Consider the following 16,533-nt stretch of genomic DNA (forward strand, 5'->3'; position numbering starts at 1 on the left):
CACACACATATATATATATATATATATATATATATATAAAGTTATATGTATGTATATATATCAAGTTATATATGTCAGGTACATACATACATATGACACATATGTATATATGATGTATATATGATACATGTATGAAATATATCAAGATATATATATCAAGTTATTGCTATATATATAGTAATATATACACAGTTACTTGAACAGTTTCATGCTTTTTGTCAGAATCAGAAATTAAGTAAATACGTTCCATGTAACATATATATAAGTCATTTCTTAGACCAAGTACTTGATCTTTCAGTTCTACCTTTTTTATTCTACCAAGTCTTAGGCTTACAATTTCTAGTCTATAGTAAATACATTCAGGAAAGCAATGACAACCTTAGAGACCAAGTACCATCAAAAAGGATGAAATTTTGTCATTTGTATCAGTGTGGATAGAATTAGAGTGTATTATGCTAAGTGAAATAATCACTAAGAGAAAGACAAATATCATATATTACTCATAAGAAACAAAACAGATGAACATAGGGAAAGGGGAGGAAAAACAAAATAGATAAAAATGAGAGAGAGACAAACCATAGGGGACTCCTAAATATAGAGAACAAACTGAGGGATGCTGGAGGGGAGGCAAGTGGGAGAATGGACCAAATGGGGGATGGGCATTAAAGAGGGCACTTGTTGGGATGAGCATTGGTTATTATATGTAAGTGACAAATCACTAAACTCTACTCCTGAAATAGATACTACACCATATGGTAACTAACATGAAGTTAAATTAAAAAAAAAAAAAAAAAAAAAAGCCTGGATCTTGGACATGGAAAGGTCTGGGCCAAATTCTAGCTGCACCACTTTCTAGCTGCATAAAATTGGGCAAGTCCTCAACATCTCTGATTCTTAGATTCCTTTTCTATAGAATGAGGATAACAATAGCACCTGATAGGATTGTAATAAAATGCATGATAAATACCTGACCAAGGCAATAAGCTAAGACCAAGCTAATAAGATTATCAAAATTAAGAACCTTTAAGCAAAACAGATGGCTACTTTCCTGGCTTATTCAAGGATAAACAAGAAACAATTCCTGCTTTAAAAGAGCTTTACCTAGGATTCCAAAGAAGACTCCATGATCTGACACTCCATAAAGCAAAGCAGAGGAAAAGAAACCTCTAGAGAAAAATTGCCTCTAGCACAAAAAAGCCCAGTTCCAGCTTTGCATTTTATTAACACATTGGGAGAAATTTAAAGTAATCTGGTAGCATAGTTCTTAAAATGGGATTTTTCTCACATTATTTCAATAGTACCTTTCAACACTCAAGTAAACATATCCATTTGGAACCTAGTCTTCCACAAAGAGCAAATCAGGAGGGAAAATAGTTTTTCCATGTTGCCAATCCAAGTCATCACATGAGAATATGTCAGTAATACTCAAAAGGTACCATGAATATAAAAATTATCATTTTAGAGACAGTTATTTGAACAGTTTCATGCTGTTTGTCAGAATCAGAAATTAAGTGATTCCCAGAAAACTAGAGAATAAAATAAATAAGGTCCCTTCACAGTTGATGATGCAGTATGGGAGACGAGAGGTGCGGTTTGTTCATTAGACACACTGAATCTTAAAAACTTTGCAAAATATCTTACAAATAAATGTCTCAGAGGCATGAAGTGATTTTTATTAAAAAGTTACTCTTTAGGCCAAGTACTTGAACTTTTAGTTCTACCTTTTTTATTCTATCAAGTCTTTAGGCTTACAAGTTTTAGCCATTAGTAAATATATTTCAGTAAAGAAATGACAACCTTACAGACCAAGTACTACAATTTTTAATTTAGTTATTGTAAAATGACACAGAAAACTAAGTAGCACATTCAGAGCCATGCAGGCTTAGCAAAGTAGGGGAAAGAGTTAGATAGCTATGTTAGGTTTGAATACTGATGCTTTTCATTATCTGTAGCTCTGACATTCTAATAAGCTCTTTGAACTTCAGTTTCTTTTTGTGAACTGGGTATAGCAGTAAATACTTGCAAAGTTGCTATGAGAATACACTAATACATATATAAAAAGCCAGGCACTTCATGGGCTCCATTCATCATCACGTCTACAAAGAAAGCTCATATTCTCAATGAGAATTTTCTTAGAACGAGCTTTGGCATTTTTTTTTATTGTGGACTGCTGCAAGTGTCTTCCCAGTTAAGGGAATTTTCTGCTTCCAACAGCTACAGCTGGAGATAACTGAATTTTTAATAGCATGGACTTTCCCTGTCAGGAGACTGGACTGCCTGGGTAGGGCTCCAGATCAGTTAGAATGATGCAGACGCCCACTGGGCAGATGGTGCTGCCAATGAGAGCTGAAACCAAAAGGCAAGGTTCAGAGTCAGCCAGGTACTCAGAAAGGGCTCAGGTCCACTGGTTCAGAAATGACACTAGAGAAAAACAGGCAAAGGCTCACTATAGGAGAGACGGAAGGAAGAGAAGTTGCTGCATCTTTATCTGAAGCAGTCCCAAAACCTTTTTATTCCAAAGGTCCTAAGCAGATTTACATGGATCCACACTGTTTCTAGAACTGCCTTCCTTTAGGCGATAATGCCACCAAATCTTTTAGCCTTTTTCATCAGATGGGAGAATTTCTTGCAGTCTTACTGAGGCTCCAACTGATTGTTTAGTTGCCTAAAAGCCTTAAAAGACATTTTTCATCTCGTTTCTAGCAACAGTTTATGTTTTTATTAGTCTCTCTCCCAACTCAGATCAACTGCTCAGTCACCCCTCAATCTGAAGAATATATTTTATTGTCTTATACTTTCTAAAAATTCATTCTTTCATCCCACCCCATCTAATAGCTGCTTTCCTTTCCCTGCAGTTGGTTATAATTAATAAACTATAAATTAGACACATCTCAGCTGTTTCCCTTTAGCAACATCTTAGCAAAGACTCGCTGTAACAGCTTGGAGAAAGGATTTCTTCAGAAACAGTTCCAAGTAAAAATTTACTAGTTACCAAGTAGTAGAATCCAAATTTGTAAACTTGTCATTTTGGATAAAAACTGAGGCTGCTAGGGGGTATGTCCAGGAACTCCTTTCAATTTAAAGAGCCGGTACCTAATATCAGAATCTAGGTCTTTTGATTCTTGGTTAATTTTTGCATTATACTACATGTTTCTCCTCTTAAAATTTCAGTATAATTTAACAAAATGAAGAATCATTTTTAGTAGGATTACACAGAAGTTTGGAAAAAGTTATGTTGATTCCATCAGCAAGGCTCAGATGAGACACATAAAGATGGGTAGACATAGGAGTCATAAAAGTTGGTAAGACGTGGGGAAAAGATGGGTAATTTGAGTTAATTCATTAAATCATGAAGCTGCATCTTTGATGTACTCCCCCAAGAGAACACTTGTAAATGAGTCGCCTAACATCTCCAATCATCAGATCACAAATCTCTATGTCAATAGCGGAAACTATTCTCCCACACCTACCTGCAAATACTAATTGCCCAATAATGACATTTACATAATGAGTCGATGAGACAGTGAAACAAAAAATGTCAGTGCAGAATGTGCTTAAGTAGACACACAGCCCTCACAATAATAGTTTTACTCTCCCTATGGCAAACTTGTTCACACACTGCCAATCCCCAGAGGCTTACTGAGTTGAGCTCTATACAATGGGAATTATAAGAGATATAAGATTAGCATTATGAGAGATGAGGCTAAAATTCTTATTAGGGCTGCAAACCTTAACCATATGTAGAATAATTTAATAACTGCATAAGTACTCTCTAAATTCTAAAGTGTGGATTCAGATATCAAGTACCTGAATCATCTAATGATGGAAATGAAATTATTCTATGTTAAAAAGATTTCTGTGTCTTGTTATTACTATATTTAGTTATCATATTAGTCAAGGTTCTCAAAAAAGATATAATACATAAATATATTATATTATACATATAATATATATAATGATATATATGGGGTGTGGGGGGTATTTATTTTAGGGAATTGGATCATGCATTTGTGGGAGCTAGCAAGCCTGAAATCCATAGACCAGAGCAGCAGGAAGTTCAGGTAAGAGTTGATGTTGTAGTCCTGAGTTCAAATTCAGCTCACAAGTCTTTGCTTGGTCTTTGACATTTTTGAAAACTACCTTCACAGCAACATCTAGACTGGTGTTTAACTAAACAACTGTGCACCAAAGCCTATCCAAATTGACACATAAATTTAACCATTATAGTTACAGACAATCTTTATAATAATCAAGGAAATAAGTATTTGTAGGAAAATCACACTCACCATAATACTTAACACAACATATGGCATTTTTAAAACACGATTCTAAAATTCTTTGATATTCCTCCCACTGAAAGCTTGCAGGGAAATCTGTCTTTCTGTGTGGCTCGAGCTTCTTACCACATGATGGCTTCATTCAAAGAGGGAGTGTCCCAAGAGGGAACTTCTGAGAAGCATTTCAAGCTGCATTCCAGGAGGAAGCTACGTGGTATTTTGTGATAGGTTCAGAGGTCACATGGTGTCACTTTTCCATATTCTACTACTTAATGCAGTCACAAGCATTCCCCAACTCAAAAAAAGGGGAGATAGACTCCATCCTTCTCTGAGAAGATTGTCAAGGAATTTGGAGCTCATGTTTAAAAACTGCCACAATTAATTAACATTAATTGCGCTGTTACTGTCTCCAGGCTCTGTGATGGGCTTTTATGTTTCATTTAATCCTTCATCCTTCCTGAAATGTAGTATTATCTATAAGTAAACTGAAGCTGAGAAATATTAAAACTCTTCTCTATTCGCACAGCTAACATTTGGCAGAGCCAAGATCCCAAGTTGGCATTCTGACTCTAAATCGCCACACATTTTGTATAATGCAATCATGCTTCCCATTTAGAAATAGAAATAAAGAAAAAGGAAAACACATCTAACCATAATTTTTTTCATTGCCACCAGAAGTGGACATTTTTGTTTAAACCTACTCAGCTTTCATTCATTCTTTTGAATACAGTGACCTGAGGCACATTAGAAAAATTTTCCCATCTAAGCAGATGCAGCCCCAATGCCCCACATGTCTCAGCAAGCGGAGCCCAGCTAGACTTCAGTGCCCCGTCACCACCTCAGCTGGGCAACATCCTGAAATGAAAAGCTATTCGTGGAAAACCATACATGTTGACCTTACCCCAAACCAACCTCCATTTCTCAGAGAGATGAATGGTGCATTTGCTTCAGCTGGAACATGACCCACGTCTGCCTAATGAGACTCAATTCCGGGGTTCTTGTTGAAACTGTTAGGAAAGAAAATTATGCTCTTTGCAGATATACCTACCAGTAAGGATAACAAAAGACAAGAGTGGCTGGGAAATGAAAAACCTGAAATAAAACCACCACAGCAGAAAGCAGAATAAAAAGCTAGAGACTGGAACCCCAGATCCAGCCTTGCCTGAAGCTAGACTTATCCCTGGACTCTTCAGATACTTGGGCCAAAAACTGCCCCCCTTTCTTTTTAACTTTAAAAAACAATTTGTGTTGAATTTATGACACAATCAAAACTGTTCCAACTAATACATCTCCTTGGTCATGACTTCATTTTCCTTATCTATAAAAAAAAATCTAGTGCTCGCTTCGGCAGCACATATACTAAAAATTGGAACGATACAGAGAAGATTAGCATGGCCCCTGCGCAAGGATGACATGCAAATTCGTGAAGCGTTCCATATAAAAAAAATAAATAAAATAAAATAAAATAAAATAAATCAAAAAAAATCTAAATAACTGAAAATCCTCTCTAGCTCGCTCTCTCTCTCTCTCTCTCTCTCTCTCCACACACACACACACACCCTCTGGACCTTAGTTTCCTCATCTTGACACCTAGAATGCAGGACATAAGGGTCTTCCAAAGCCAATAGCTATGATTCTGTGATTTTGTATAGATCGGGGCAGAAAATGTCCTAGTAAATTATTTCTATCCAGAGAATTCTATCAGAGAATGCAGTAAGTTAGGAAGAGCTCTGTAGCACTGCCACCTGGTGACTATTTGCTTCAGCTATGCTGTCGCCTTTCCAATCAGCAAGTAGAAACAAGTGCAATTTCATGATCTTCTGAAATAATATTTTCGGTCTGAAACATATAAAATTAAAACCATTATATTTCAACCAACATTGATTGAGCATCAACTGGGCACAAGTCACTATAAAGAGCATATGAAAATGTCTGACAGTCTCTGTCATCTCAGAATTTTAATTTCATGAGGATATCATATGGTTCATACCAAAAGAAGATAACAAAAGAAAGTAATAGAGGAAAATGATCAAAAGGCCACAAATGATGAAGGATTCAGAAGATATTAGAGGAAGTGTTATGAATTTTAATCATGAATTTTAAACATGAATTTTAAAAGCCTACAATGGGATAGTGTCACTCTAAATAGAAAGAAGCATGGGCACAAGGCAATACACTGATTTATCACAGAAGATATTTAAATAATAACTAGAAGACCACTTGGAAAGGAGCACATACATGTTCAAGGGATGACTAGGAGAGAGTAAGGGTTTAAAAAAGTAGTTGTAAGTCATATTTTAGAGAAGCTGGAAAGTCAGTCTAAGGAAGCAGAGTGCAGAATGAATTGGTGGTGACACATGAGAAATGGGAATAGGGAATACGGATGAGGACATGAAGTTAATATGATGTCATGAGGGCCTAACCTAGGGCAGGAGGCCTGGATTAAAAAAAAAAAAAAAAAAAGCAAGAGCCATTTCTGAGTTAGACTCCACATGGCTTGACAATTGATTAAATTTGTGTTAGGAGAAAGGAACGCCCTAGGATGGAGGAATGTAATCTCAAGTGTCTGAGCACAAACGACTATAAAAACAGACATACTATTTTTTAATATATTTTTAAAGTTTATTTTTATTTATTTTGAGAGAGGGACAGAGAGCGAGCAGGAAAGGGGCCGAGAGAGGGAGACACAGAATCCCAAGCAGGCACTGCAGGCAGCTCAGAGCCTGATGCAAGGCTCAAACTCACAAACTGTGAGATCACGACCTGAGCCGAAATCAGAAGTTAGATGCTTAATGGGCTGAGCCACCCAGGTGCCTCAAAACAGACGTACTATTAAAAGAAAGAGGACTTGGGAAGAGGAGCTTTTTTGTGTGGAGAAAAAAAACATATCCTCATCTTGTACTTAGACATTCTAAGTTTAGAGCTTAGAAGGATTTCTGTTAAAAGATATCCAAGGTAGAGCTAAGAATAAATTATCCAGTCTCAAGAAGGGTCTGGATATAAAAATGCAAGGTTTGGAACCATCTTTGACACAATTGTTAAACTTATGAAAATACATAAAATGCCAATGAGTAGAGCATATACAGAAAAGATTAAACCCAACACACTGATGAACAGCAACTTTTAGAGGATGGAAAAAGGAAAAGAAATCAGTAGAGGCAACAAAAGGAAAGAATGAGAGCTAAAGGGAGTTTTGGGGTGGGGGCCATGTAAAGAAGCCAAGACAGAAAAGCATTTCAAGAAAATTAACAAGGGAAAATGCATCAGAGAATCCAAAGGAGCAGAAGGATAAAAAGCAACAGACTCTTTGTTGAACCACTTGGCGATTGTTTAGAGAACTATTAAGAGAATCTTAAGAGAATTGTTTCAGTGAAATGCTGAGGACAAAAGCAAGGTAAGTAATGAAGGAATTCAGAGATCATAGGGTACTTTCGAGAAATCTGTTATAAGAGGGAAGGAGAGATAGAATGATAGCATAAGTAGAAAAAGGCCAAGGGAAGTTGTTATAGATGAAAGGAGGAAACTTGGTGAAAGGGTAACATTTAAAATGACGAAAAGGAGATGTCAATTGAAAAGGCAGGATTCCAAAGACAAAGGCCACTGTAGCAGGACACAGCTGTAGGGATCATATCTGAAAAGAAGGAAAAATAATTTTTCCTCACATGGGAATAAATGACCAGCAGGTGGGAAAAACAAAGCGTAATTGTATGGCACAGAGGAGATTAAAGTCCCATTAGCTGTCACTTAGATTGTTATTCTTGATAAATAAGACAGGAATACATAGGACGAGCAACTCATCTCAGTTTAGCCAACACTTTTCCCATTTTAGCCCTGATAGTCTCATATCCCTGGAAATCCCTCAATCCAGGGAAAACAGGGAAGGTTGGTAACTGTAATCATGTATCAATTGTGGATGTCATGTGGGTGTGAGTTAGTATCCCAGTGAGATTAAGGAAGAAATTTTAGAATAATTTTATGAGGAAATTTGATAGTTCATCAAAGATGGATGAATAGACAGCTGAGTAAGAGTGATGGGCTATTTTAAATCTTATTAGACGGCAGGAATTTGTAACGTCACTCAGTTGGGTGTCATCTGCACAGGTTCAAACTCTGTGAGATAGGGAAACTGAAGGACTCCATAAAATCTGCTTTTGGTTCCTTTTCCTGTTTCCATTCTTGCTAGGACCTGCACCCCCACTTTACACATGCCTCAAAATGCAAATAGTGTATTCCTCCACGTAAGGGACAAGCAGTCAATGATTTCTTTAGATAGATAACATCTAAGGAAGGACCAGGTGAGAATGACTGGAGAAAGCCATCATATTCATCATATTCCAGACCATCAGTGCTCGACATCTCTGTGCCCAGACCCTTGGCTCCAAGGTAACTTCTGGGCCCTCGTTTTTGTTCTACTCAGTTCCTGGATGCCAAAAATACATGTACACCAGACCACAATCCTCAGTGGTCCCCAGACATCTGTCTGTACCTGAAATCTCTCTATACCTTCAATAAACTGCTTTCACATCTTGCTGGCTTGAGTTTGATTTCTACCCTGCACACAGCCAGAAACTCTGTTGGCTGGTCCTGCAGGACCTCCCCTGGGTCCTGGGACCCAGCCTGCATGCTGAGTCAGCGGCACAGGACCAGGAATTGAGAAAGCAAGAAAGGAAAATGCAGTTAGGGAGTTTGTTTCAGCTAGTAGGAAATGCATGTAGATTGTTAAAACTGTTTTCAAACTGGGGTAAGTGACAGTTTCTTTTGTATATAAGCTGGAAGAGTTGACAAATTTTGCTCAGATTAACTTCTGGCTCTGAAGATTTCTCATGTGATCCTGTCCACTACCTTCCTGCTGGTGTTGGGCACCAAAGGACACATTCACATCACAATATGACTCCTAGCCTTACAACTTCATATCTTGACACTTAGCTGGTACAATAGATTGTAGCATTCCTGGAAGTCATTCAGAAATAGTTAGCAAAAACTTAACTATACAGAAGTGACTGTGAACCACATATTATTCCACTAAAGTCAAATAAAAGAATCCCCAGCTCATCTTCCCTGATACCTGATCCCAAAATTCCCTGCAACCATTCCAACACCACTCAACATGAGAAGTGTGACAAACGTGAGTCAGAATGAAAAGAAACCACCGTTCTAACCAACTTCAGTTAAAATACCTTACTTTTACAAATTTTACAGAAATGTATAACCTTCTGAATACATTGATAAGGTCTCTTCTGGTCCTCAGAAGGAGTTCATGCAACTAAGAGATGCTGAAGCTTCATTAACTTATCCACAAATCTGCACCAATACAACAGGTTTGTAGCCAATACTTGGAGTTATGCTGCCCTGCATACACGTACAGAACTTAAAGTCAGGCCATATTAAAAGTCTTCTGGTTACCGGGTGCCTGGGTGGCTCAGTTGATTGAGCATCTGACTTTAGCTCAGGTCATCATCTTGCGATCTGTGAGCTCAAGCCCCATGTTAGGCTCTGTTCTGACAGCTCAGAGCCTGGAGCCTGCTTTGGATTCTGTGTCTCCCTCTCTCTCTGCCTTTCCCCTGCTCATGTTCTGTCTCTCAAAAGTGAATAAATGTTAAAAAAAAAAAAAGTCTTCTGGTTCCTAAAAGCACTATACTCTTTTATGTCTTTACCCATATTACTGTCTTTCACTGGAGAGTTTTGCAGTTAACGCGGTGGAAAGATTGGCAAGTACAAAGGCCCTGAGGTAGAAATGTGCTCGATGAATATGTGTATGGTAGATTTGGGGTTCAAGGAACAGTAAAGAAGCCAATGCTGTTGGACAAGAATGAGAAAGGAGTAGAATAGGACAATATGGAGCCAGAGAGATGACCAGGAAGGTCTTGCAGCCCAATAACATTGCAAAGACCTTGACTTACTCTGAGTTTGGAAGCCAGGCAGAGTTTTGACCAGAGGGTTGAAGTGAACTGACTCACAATTTAAAGTCTCACTCTTTTGGGAATAAAGTGTGGAGAATTAGCAAAAATTATAGCTTATTTATCTTTGAGTTAAGGGTGGTGAGGGAATATTATTTTAAAGCTGGCAGTAGATTTCCTCCTAAGGAGAAACTATTTGTTTAGAAAAATAAAACTCTCAGGAAAATGGCCAAAATGGACTAATACAGACATAGAACTGAATTGGTCTACATAATAGAAGTGGAGAAACATTGAGCTCTGGGGTCTGTGTAAAAAAGAGATTAATGGATAGTAAGCCTTTTGGAAAGGCTGGAGCAACCCAAGGTGAAAGAATGGGAGATTCAGGAACAAAGTCAGTTTCCTGTACTAAGGGAAGAAAATTATGAAATATTCAGTTTTGGACCATCCAACATAATATTCCAAGATGTAGGGAATCCTTCAGAAAATAAAAGGTCTAACACATAAATGTCACTGTGAGTAGTATTTGCAGGAAATGAAGGAAAAAGATGGTGAGCATTTGGGGTTGACTTGAGTGAAGAGAAAAGATCAGGTATAGAGGACAAGATGTGAGTAGCCAACAACTCAAGAAGTATATGTAGAAGCAAGAAAGGACCATAGAAAAATGTTCATGGGAAAGGTGTTGAGTATCTCGTCACAGTTGAAAGGATTCAAGACATTACTATTTAAATAGTAAAAGAAGAGTAACTCTGACACTGAACTGGATGGGAGGCAGGCAATAATCAAATGTAACCACTGGGGTTACATTCATATTCACAGAGTGCTGTGCATAATAATAAAGTATGGGAATGAATCAATCAATCAACGTCAAGAAATGAAATTCATTTACGAAATGAATTTTGAAATAGCTAACCATTATTTCTTGCTGGGTAGTACTATATATATATATTATATATATATATATATATATATATATATATATATATATATATATATATAAGCTTTGGAGTTCCATTATGTTTTTGCTTTTCAAGCTAACATTAATTTTTAGCTTACTGTGTTCCAAATCCTATGCTAAATGTTTTATAAGAACCCCATGACCTTGGTATTATTACTACCCCACTTTAAATATCAGAACACCAAGTCTCAGGTAAAGTAATTTGCTCAAGGATGCAAGGATGTACAACCAATTGGGGAAGAGGGCTACGGCAAAGCCAGGATTTAAATTCAGGCTGAAGATTCCAGAGTGCAGACTCTTAATTATGTCCCTGTATTCTTCTGTTTCACACGTCATACATGCATCATCGTGTTTCAGCTCACAAACATACCATTAATTCAAAACATGGAAGAACTGAATCTATTTGAAGAAAAGTCTCTAAGAGACACTAAAATGTATAACTGGAGGACATTCAAATCCTGCTAAACATTAACCAATGTTTACATTAGAAGAAATCTGAATATCGTAATACGGAAGAAGAAAGGGACAAAGTAACCTCATTACACAGAACTAAAAACAAGAAAAAAAATCACATAAAATCATTACAGCTTTGAAAAAACACATTTTCTAAACATTTGTTTGAAGCACCACATCTTCAAGATAGCTGTTTTACCAGTTTGATCCAGGCACTGATGCTATAGTTAGGGCAGTCTGGCCACAAGAGAACAGGAGATTGTACAGTTCATGGTACAAATAAAAGGAATTGTAACCAACATGCCTTGACCAACTTTTTTTTTTTTTTAATTCTTACAGCTGCTTCCAAGATAAATTCAGAATGATGAGTCAGCCATCCTGACCTTGTGGAAGACTCACAATCAAAGTATAACATGATTAGATAATAAGGGAAAGGACAGAAATCTCTTTCTGTCAGGAAGAGATTAAGAAAGAAGAGCCCTGAGATGCTGATAAGACTTAAACTTACATTGACTTTTTTTTTTTTTACTGTAACTAGAAAATGCCACAGCTTTTAAAGTCAGTGTGAAGACATAATGATGTTTTTGCCCTTGAAATATTTTTTATGAAAAAAATTAAAGTAGTTCAAGTTTTATGCTATAACTGACTCTAGAAAGAAGCAATAAAAGATCATTGGAAATTAATGAGTGCCCAGTATCCTAGGTACTTCTGTCACTGCTTGCCCCCAGGGTGGTCAGCTTTCTTCTAAAAGCAAAGCCATTCGAGTGTCCTTTTCTCTCAGTACAAGCTCATGCAACACAGCTGCATGCATTGAGCACATGAGCTTGTCAAACACTGAGGACACACTGGAAATTGTCTGTTCATCTAACAAATATTGTTTAGGCATCTACTATGAGGCAAGCATTGCCTTAGGATGTTGGATCCAAAATTAGAATGACACCGTTCCTGCCGGTGACTCACTCATAGTCCAGAGGAGAGTCAGACATGCAAGCGATTAGAACTGATACTGGGCTAGTGTGCACCAAATGACCTTTCCACCTGTTTATAACTGGGTTCCTCCAATTTTTATGTACCTATGCCAAAGTGGTTATTAAATATTTTTAACACCACCCCTGTAAGCAATTACGACGTAATGTGGTATGTCCTATATTAAAAGCACATATATGATGCCAAAGAAACAGAGAGAAAAGACAATCATCACATCTTACATTGAAATGGAAATGATAATAATCTCACATCCTCTGTGATATTCTCTGTAAACATACCAGCTTATAGTGATATTTATGAAAAAACATAGACTTTTAAGGTTGGAAGTGAACCTAGAAATTAGCTTGACCCACCTCCTCACTCTACAGTGAAATGAAATCCCAAAATACTTCACTGATTTCCCATAATCACCCACCTAGTTAAGATCACTGATAGGATAAGAATGCAAGTCTTCTCATATCCAGGCCCAAAACTCTCTGAATGATATCCCACAATTAGTAACATACACTGCTGTACGTAACTAAATATGGCAGGAAAGATGAGAACAAAGCATCTAGGCGTAGAAGTATGAGGACAAATCCCTGTTTTACCACTTACTTGTTCATAACCTTGGGGAGAAATGACCTGATTCCTTTAGATCTCAATTTCCTCATTCAGAAAATCAAAATATCTGCCTTTTTTGTGAGATTTAAAATGAACTATGCATATAAAATTCCTTGAGAGGCCTTGCCTTCAGACTCTCTCTACTTTAGTCAATTCCCAAAATGATCTTTCTAATACACATCCAATCAAGTTACTTCTCTGCCTAAAAGGGGAAAAAACTAAACATCTAAACATAGCATACAAAATTCTTCACAACTTTACCTAAACCTTCTTTGTAACTTCATCTCTAGTCATTCGTCACAATATTCTATGTCCCACTGACCTTGAACTACTTACTCATATTCTCCTAATGTGCCATAATTTCCTATACCTCCACTTTGTTGGCACATTTCTACTCCCTGGTGTGTCCAATGTTTGACATTGGTGTGTTCAGCATTTGACATTTTAAGATCTAGAACACATTCATGTACTACTTTTCTAATTAAAAGACTAAATAAATATTCTACTCTAGAGAAAAATGTATGACCATATTTAAATGTCACCTTTTGTGTTATAATTTCCTAACTCCCCTTGCTCATGTAATGCTGTTTCCATGGTAACTTTATAGTTGTACCCCCTTCTATTATTAATATCATATTAAGTTTATGTGTTTGCCTCCACTCTGAGTCACTGAAACAGGAAACATGTCTTATACCTCCTGCATAAGCGAGCTCAAGGACTAAACTCATAAAGAATGTGCAAAATGTACCTATGCAAGAGACTACACAACATGGAATCAGGGTTGTATCAGTTATTCTTGGGCAATCTGGACCAGGGCACATGTTAGAGATTTCTCTTCCAGGTCAGGAAACAAATGTCAGGAAACCCAGTTTAGATTTCCATGCAGTACCCTAATTGTGATCCTCCTGCTCTGAAAACTGCCATGTGTCATGTCATCTAATACAGTGGAGAAAATCACCCCAGATTAGAATTGTCTCTAGAAGCTGTTTCTTAATAATTTAAAACTCTTAACACTAGATGTACCTTTTAAAAAGCAAGCTCTAGGGTGGTTGATTAATTTCAATCAGGCACCATGCATACTCTTTGAATACATGATACCTGCAGATAAGCAATATTATATTAGAGAAATTGATGGCTTGGTTTTTGTTCTTTTCAGGGTACATAAATAAGATGTGGATAGCACTGTCTACTGAAAAATTTTAAAGAGTATAATTATAAATGTCATGTAAATATTAAGATGAAGATGAAGATGAAGATGTCTCAAAGATATTGTTTGACTCATTATTTCTTGAGAAAATCAGTGAGATATTACAACTCCTGAATTATAGTCCAAAGATCAGTGAGAGGAGATAGATGGATAGATAGATATGACAGATATAGATAGATACATGATAGATAGATAGATAGATAGATAGATAGATAGATAGATAGAGAAATGTTGAAATAATAGATTTTCTTAGAACAGGAAAATTTGACCAATACCAATAGGACAATAATTAACTGCATTTCCATTGGACACAATTTGTCTTTCTATGGAAAAGAATCATTTACATAATCACCAATGTTCTACTACTTATGAAGTTGTAAAATAGCTTTTGATCACAATATATAACCTGGAAGTGTGTGTTAGACAATGTCAATTTTCCACTGAAGACATCCAAAAATCTTTTTGTCCATTTCTAAGTCTTATGCCATTTTTTCCTATACCATTTTAATGTATTGAGATATTAAAGCATGAATGCATTTTCTATAAAAATATTACTTCTATAAACTGAGAAGCTAGTATTTTTTCTAGATATTCTACTAAATATTCTGACTGTTCTTCAACATTGATTTACAACAACATGATCTACAAAGTAGAACAGTGTCTCCCAAATTAATTGGGGGTAATTTTTAATATTCATATTTCTAGGTCTTTCCCTAGAAAGTTTCATTCAGTAGATATGGAAAGGGACCTAGAAATAAGTATTTTTTAATAAGCACCATACATGGTTTTTATGATCAGGCAAGTCGGGAAGTGTTTCATTACAGCAAGGGTGAAAATAACCCAGTAACTAAGTATAGTTTTGAGTACCCTTAAATTAATTAAACAATCATTAATTAAAGTTTCATTTAACTCAGGAGGTTTATCACATCTTTTTTTTTAGAAATGTCTAAATTTATGACCACTTACTGCCTTACAAATATTTTAAGTATTTTACCAGAGTGTAAATATTAAGTACATCTGAATTAATTGCACTAATTGCATCTTTTAACTTTCAAATGTCCCCATGCTATCACTATATTCTCCCCATCTTACATTGAATAGTGTGATAGCATCCTTTGAACTATTTGAACCAAAATTATAGAAAAATAATCAACAATCAATAAACTGAGGTCAGTCACCAGGAATATACAGATACTTGATCCACCAAATCCTAAAATATCAGTAGATGTGGGAAGAGACAAAGATGGGATCATGAACCAGAGTGATAGCTGAATCTGAAGAGCAAATCCATGAGTGCACAAATGGCTGAGTAGAGAGGTTGAAGAAACAAATATGGTAGATCCAGATAAATTTCCAGCACAACAGCTTTCAAAGAAACTATTCCCATAACAAGGGCTAAATCTCAGCCAGAACACACCAGTACACTGAAATGTGTTTATACTACTTGTAAATGGTTACTATCCTAAGTTCCTCATTCTCTCCTCCTAGCCATCCCTGGATCCAGTAATTGAAGGATAATATCTGACACAGCAGGGGATCCCCCCAAACCTCACTCCAGCCCTACTGCCAGCAACCATTTTGATTGCTTTCACCCACATCCCATCGTGGTTAAATACTGTGATTATTACTCCTACTCACAGTATGCCTCCAATGATATTTCATGGTGCTCTTAACCAGACTCCTAAAAGAAAATCCATTTTCTCCTAGAAAAAAAAAAGAGCATTTATCCTATTATTCCAGCATTTGAATCTTTACGTCTTACTAAGTTGAAAATGGCAGCCATGTCTTTGTATTTACATTGTGACTTTAAAATAATACAGTGCATCTATTGGGGGCTACAGTTAATTCTTTTGCCAATTCTTTCATTTTCTTTCCTTTTCTTTTAATTTTTTTTTATTTTTGAAAGACAGAGACAGAGCACAAGTGGGGGAGGGGCAGAGAGAAGGGGAGATAACAGAGTCCAAAGCAGGCTCTGGGCTGTCAGTACAGAGCCTGAGAGCAGGACTCAAACCCACAAACCATGAGATCATGACCTGAGCCACAGACGGATGCTTAACCCACTCAGCCAGCCAGGCACCCCCCCTTTTGCCAATTCTTAACTGAAAAATATTTTGCTACTTCTTTTCTATTGATTCCTGTGCAGCTTCCCTCTAA

General features: G+C 36.7%; 1 non-coding gene across 1 annotated transcript; it reads left to right on the forward strand.

Annotated features, from left to right (window-relative positions):
• Positions 1-5,612: 5,612 nt before the first annotated feature.
• LOC128775388 (U6 spliceosomal RNA) lies at positions 5,613-5,720 on the forward strand. The gene has a single exon (XR_008420112.1). It is a non-coding gene; the product is annotated as a U6 spliceosomal RNA (small nuclear RNA).
• The last annotated feature ends 10,813 nt before the right edge of the window (positions 5,721-16,533 follow it).

This window comes from Panthera pardus, unplaced genomic scaffold (genome assembly GCF_024362965.1).
Source record: "Panthera pardus isolate Hobbes unplaced genomic scaffold, ASM2436296v1 HiC_scaffold_7, whole genome shotgun sequence".
Classification (NCBI taxonomy): domain Eukaryota; kingdom Metazoa; phylum Chordata; class Mammalia; order Carnivora; family Felidae; genus Panthera; species Panthera pardus.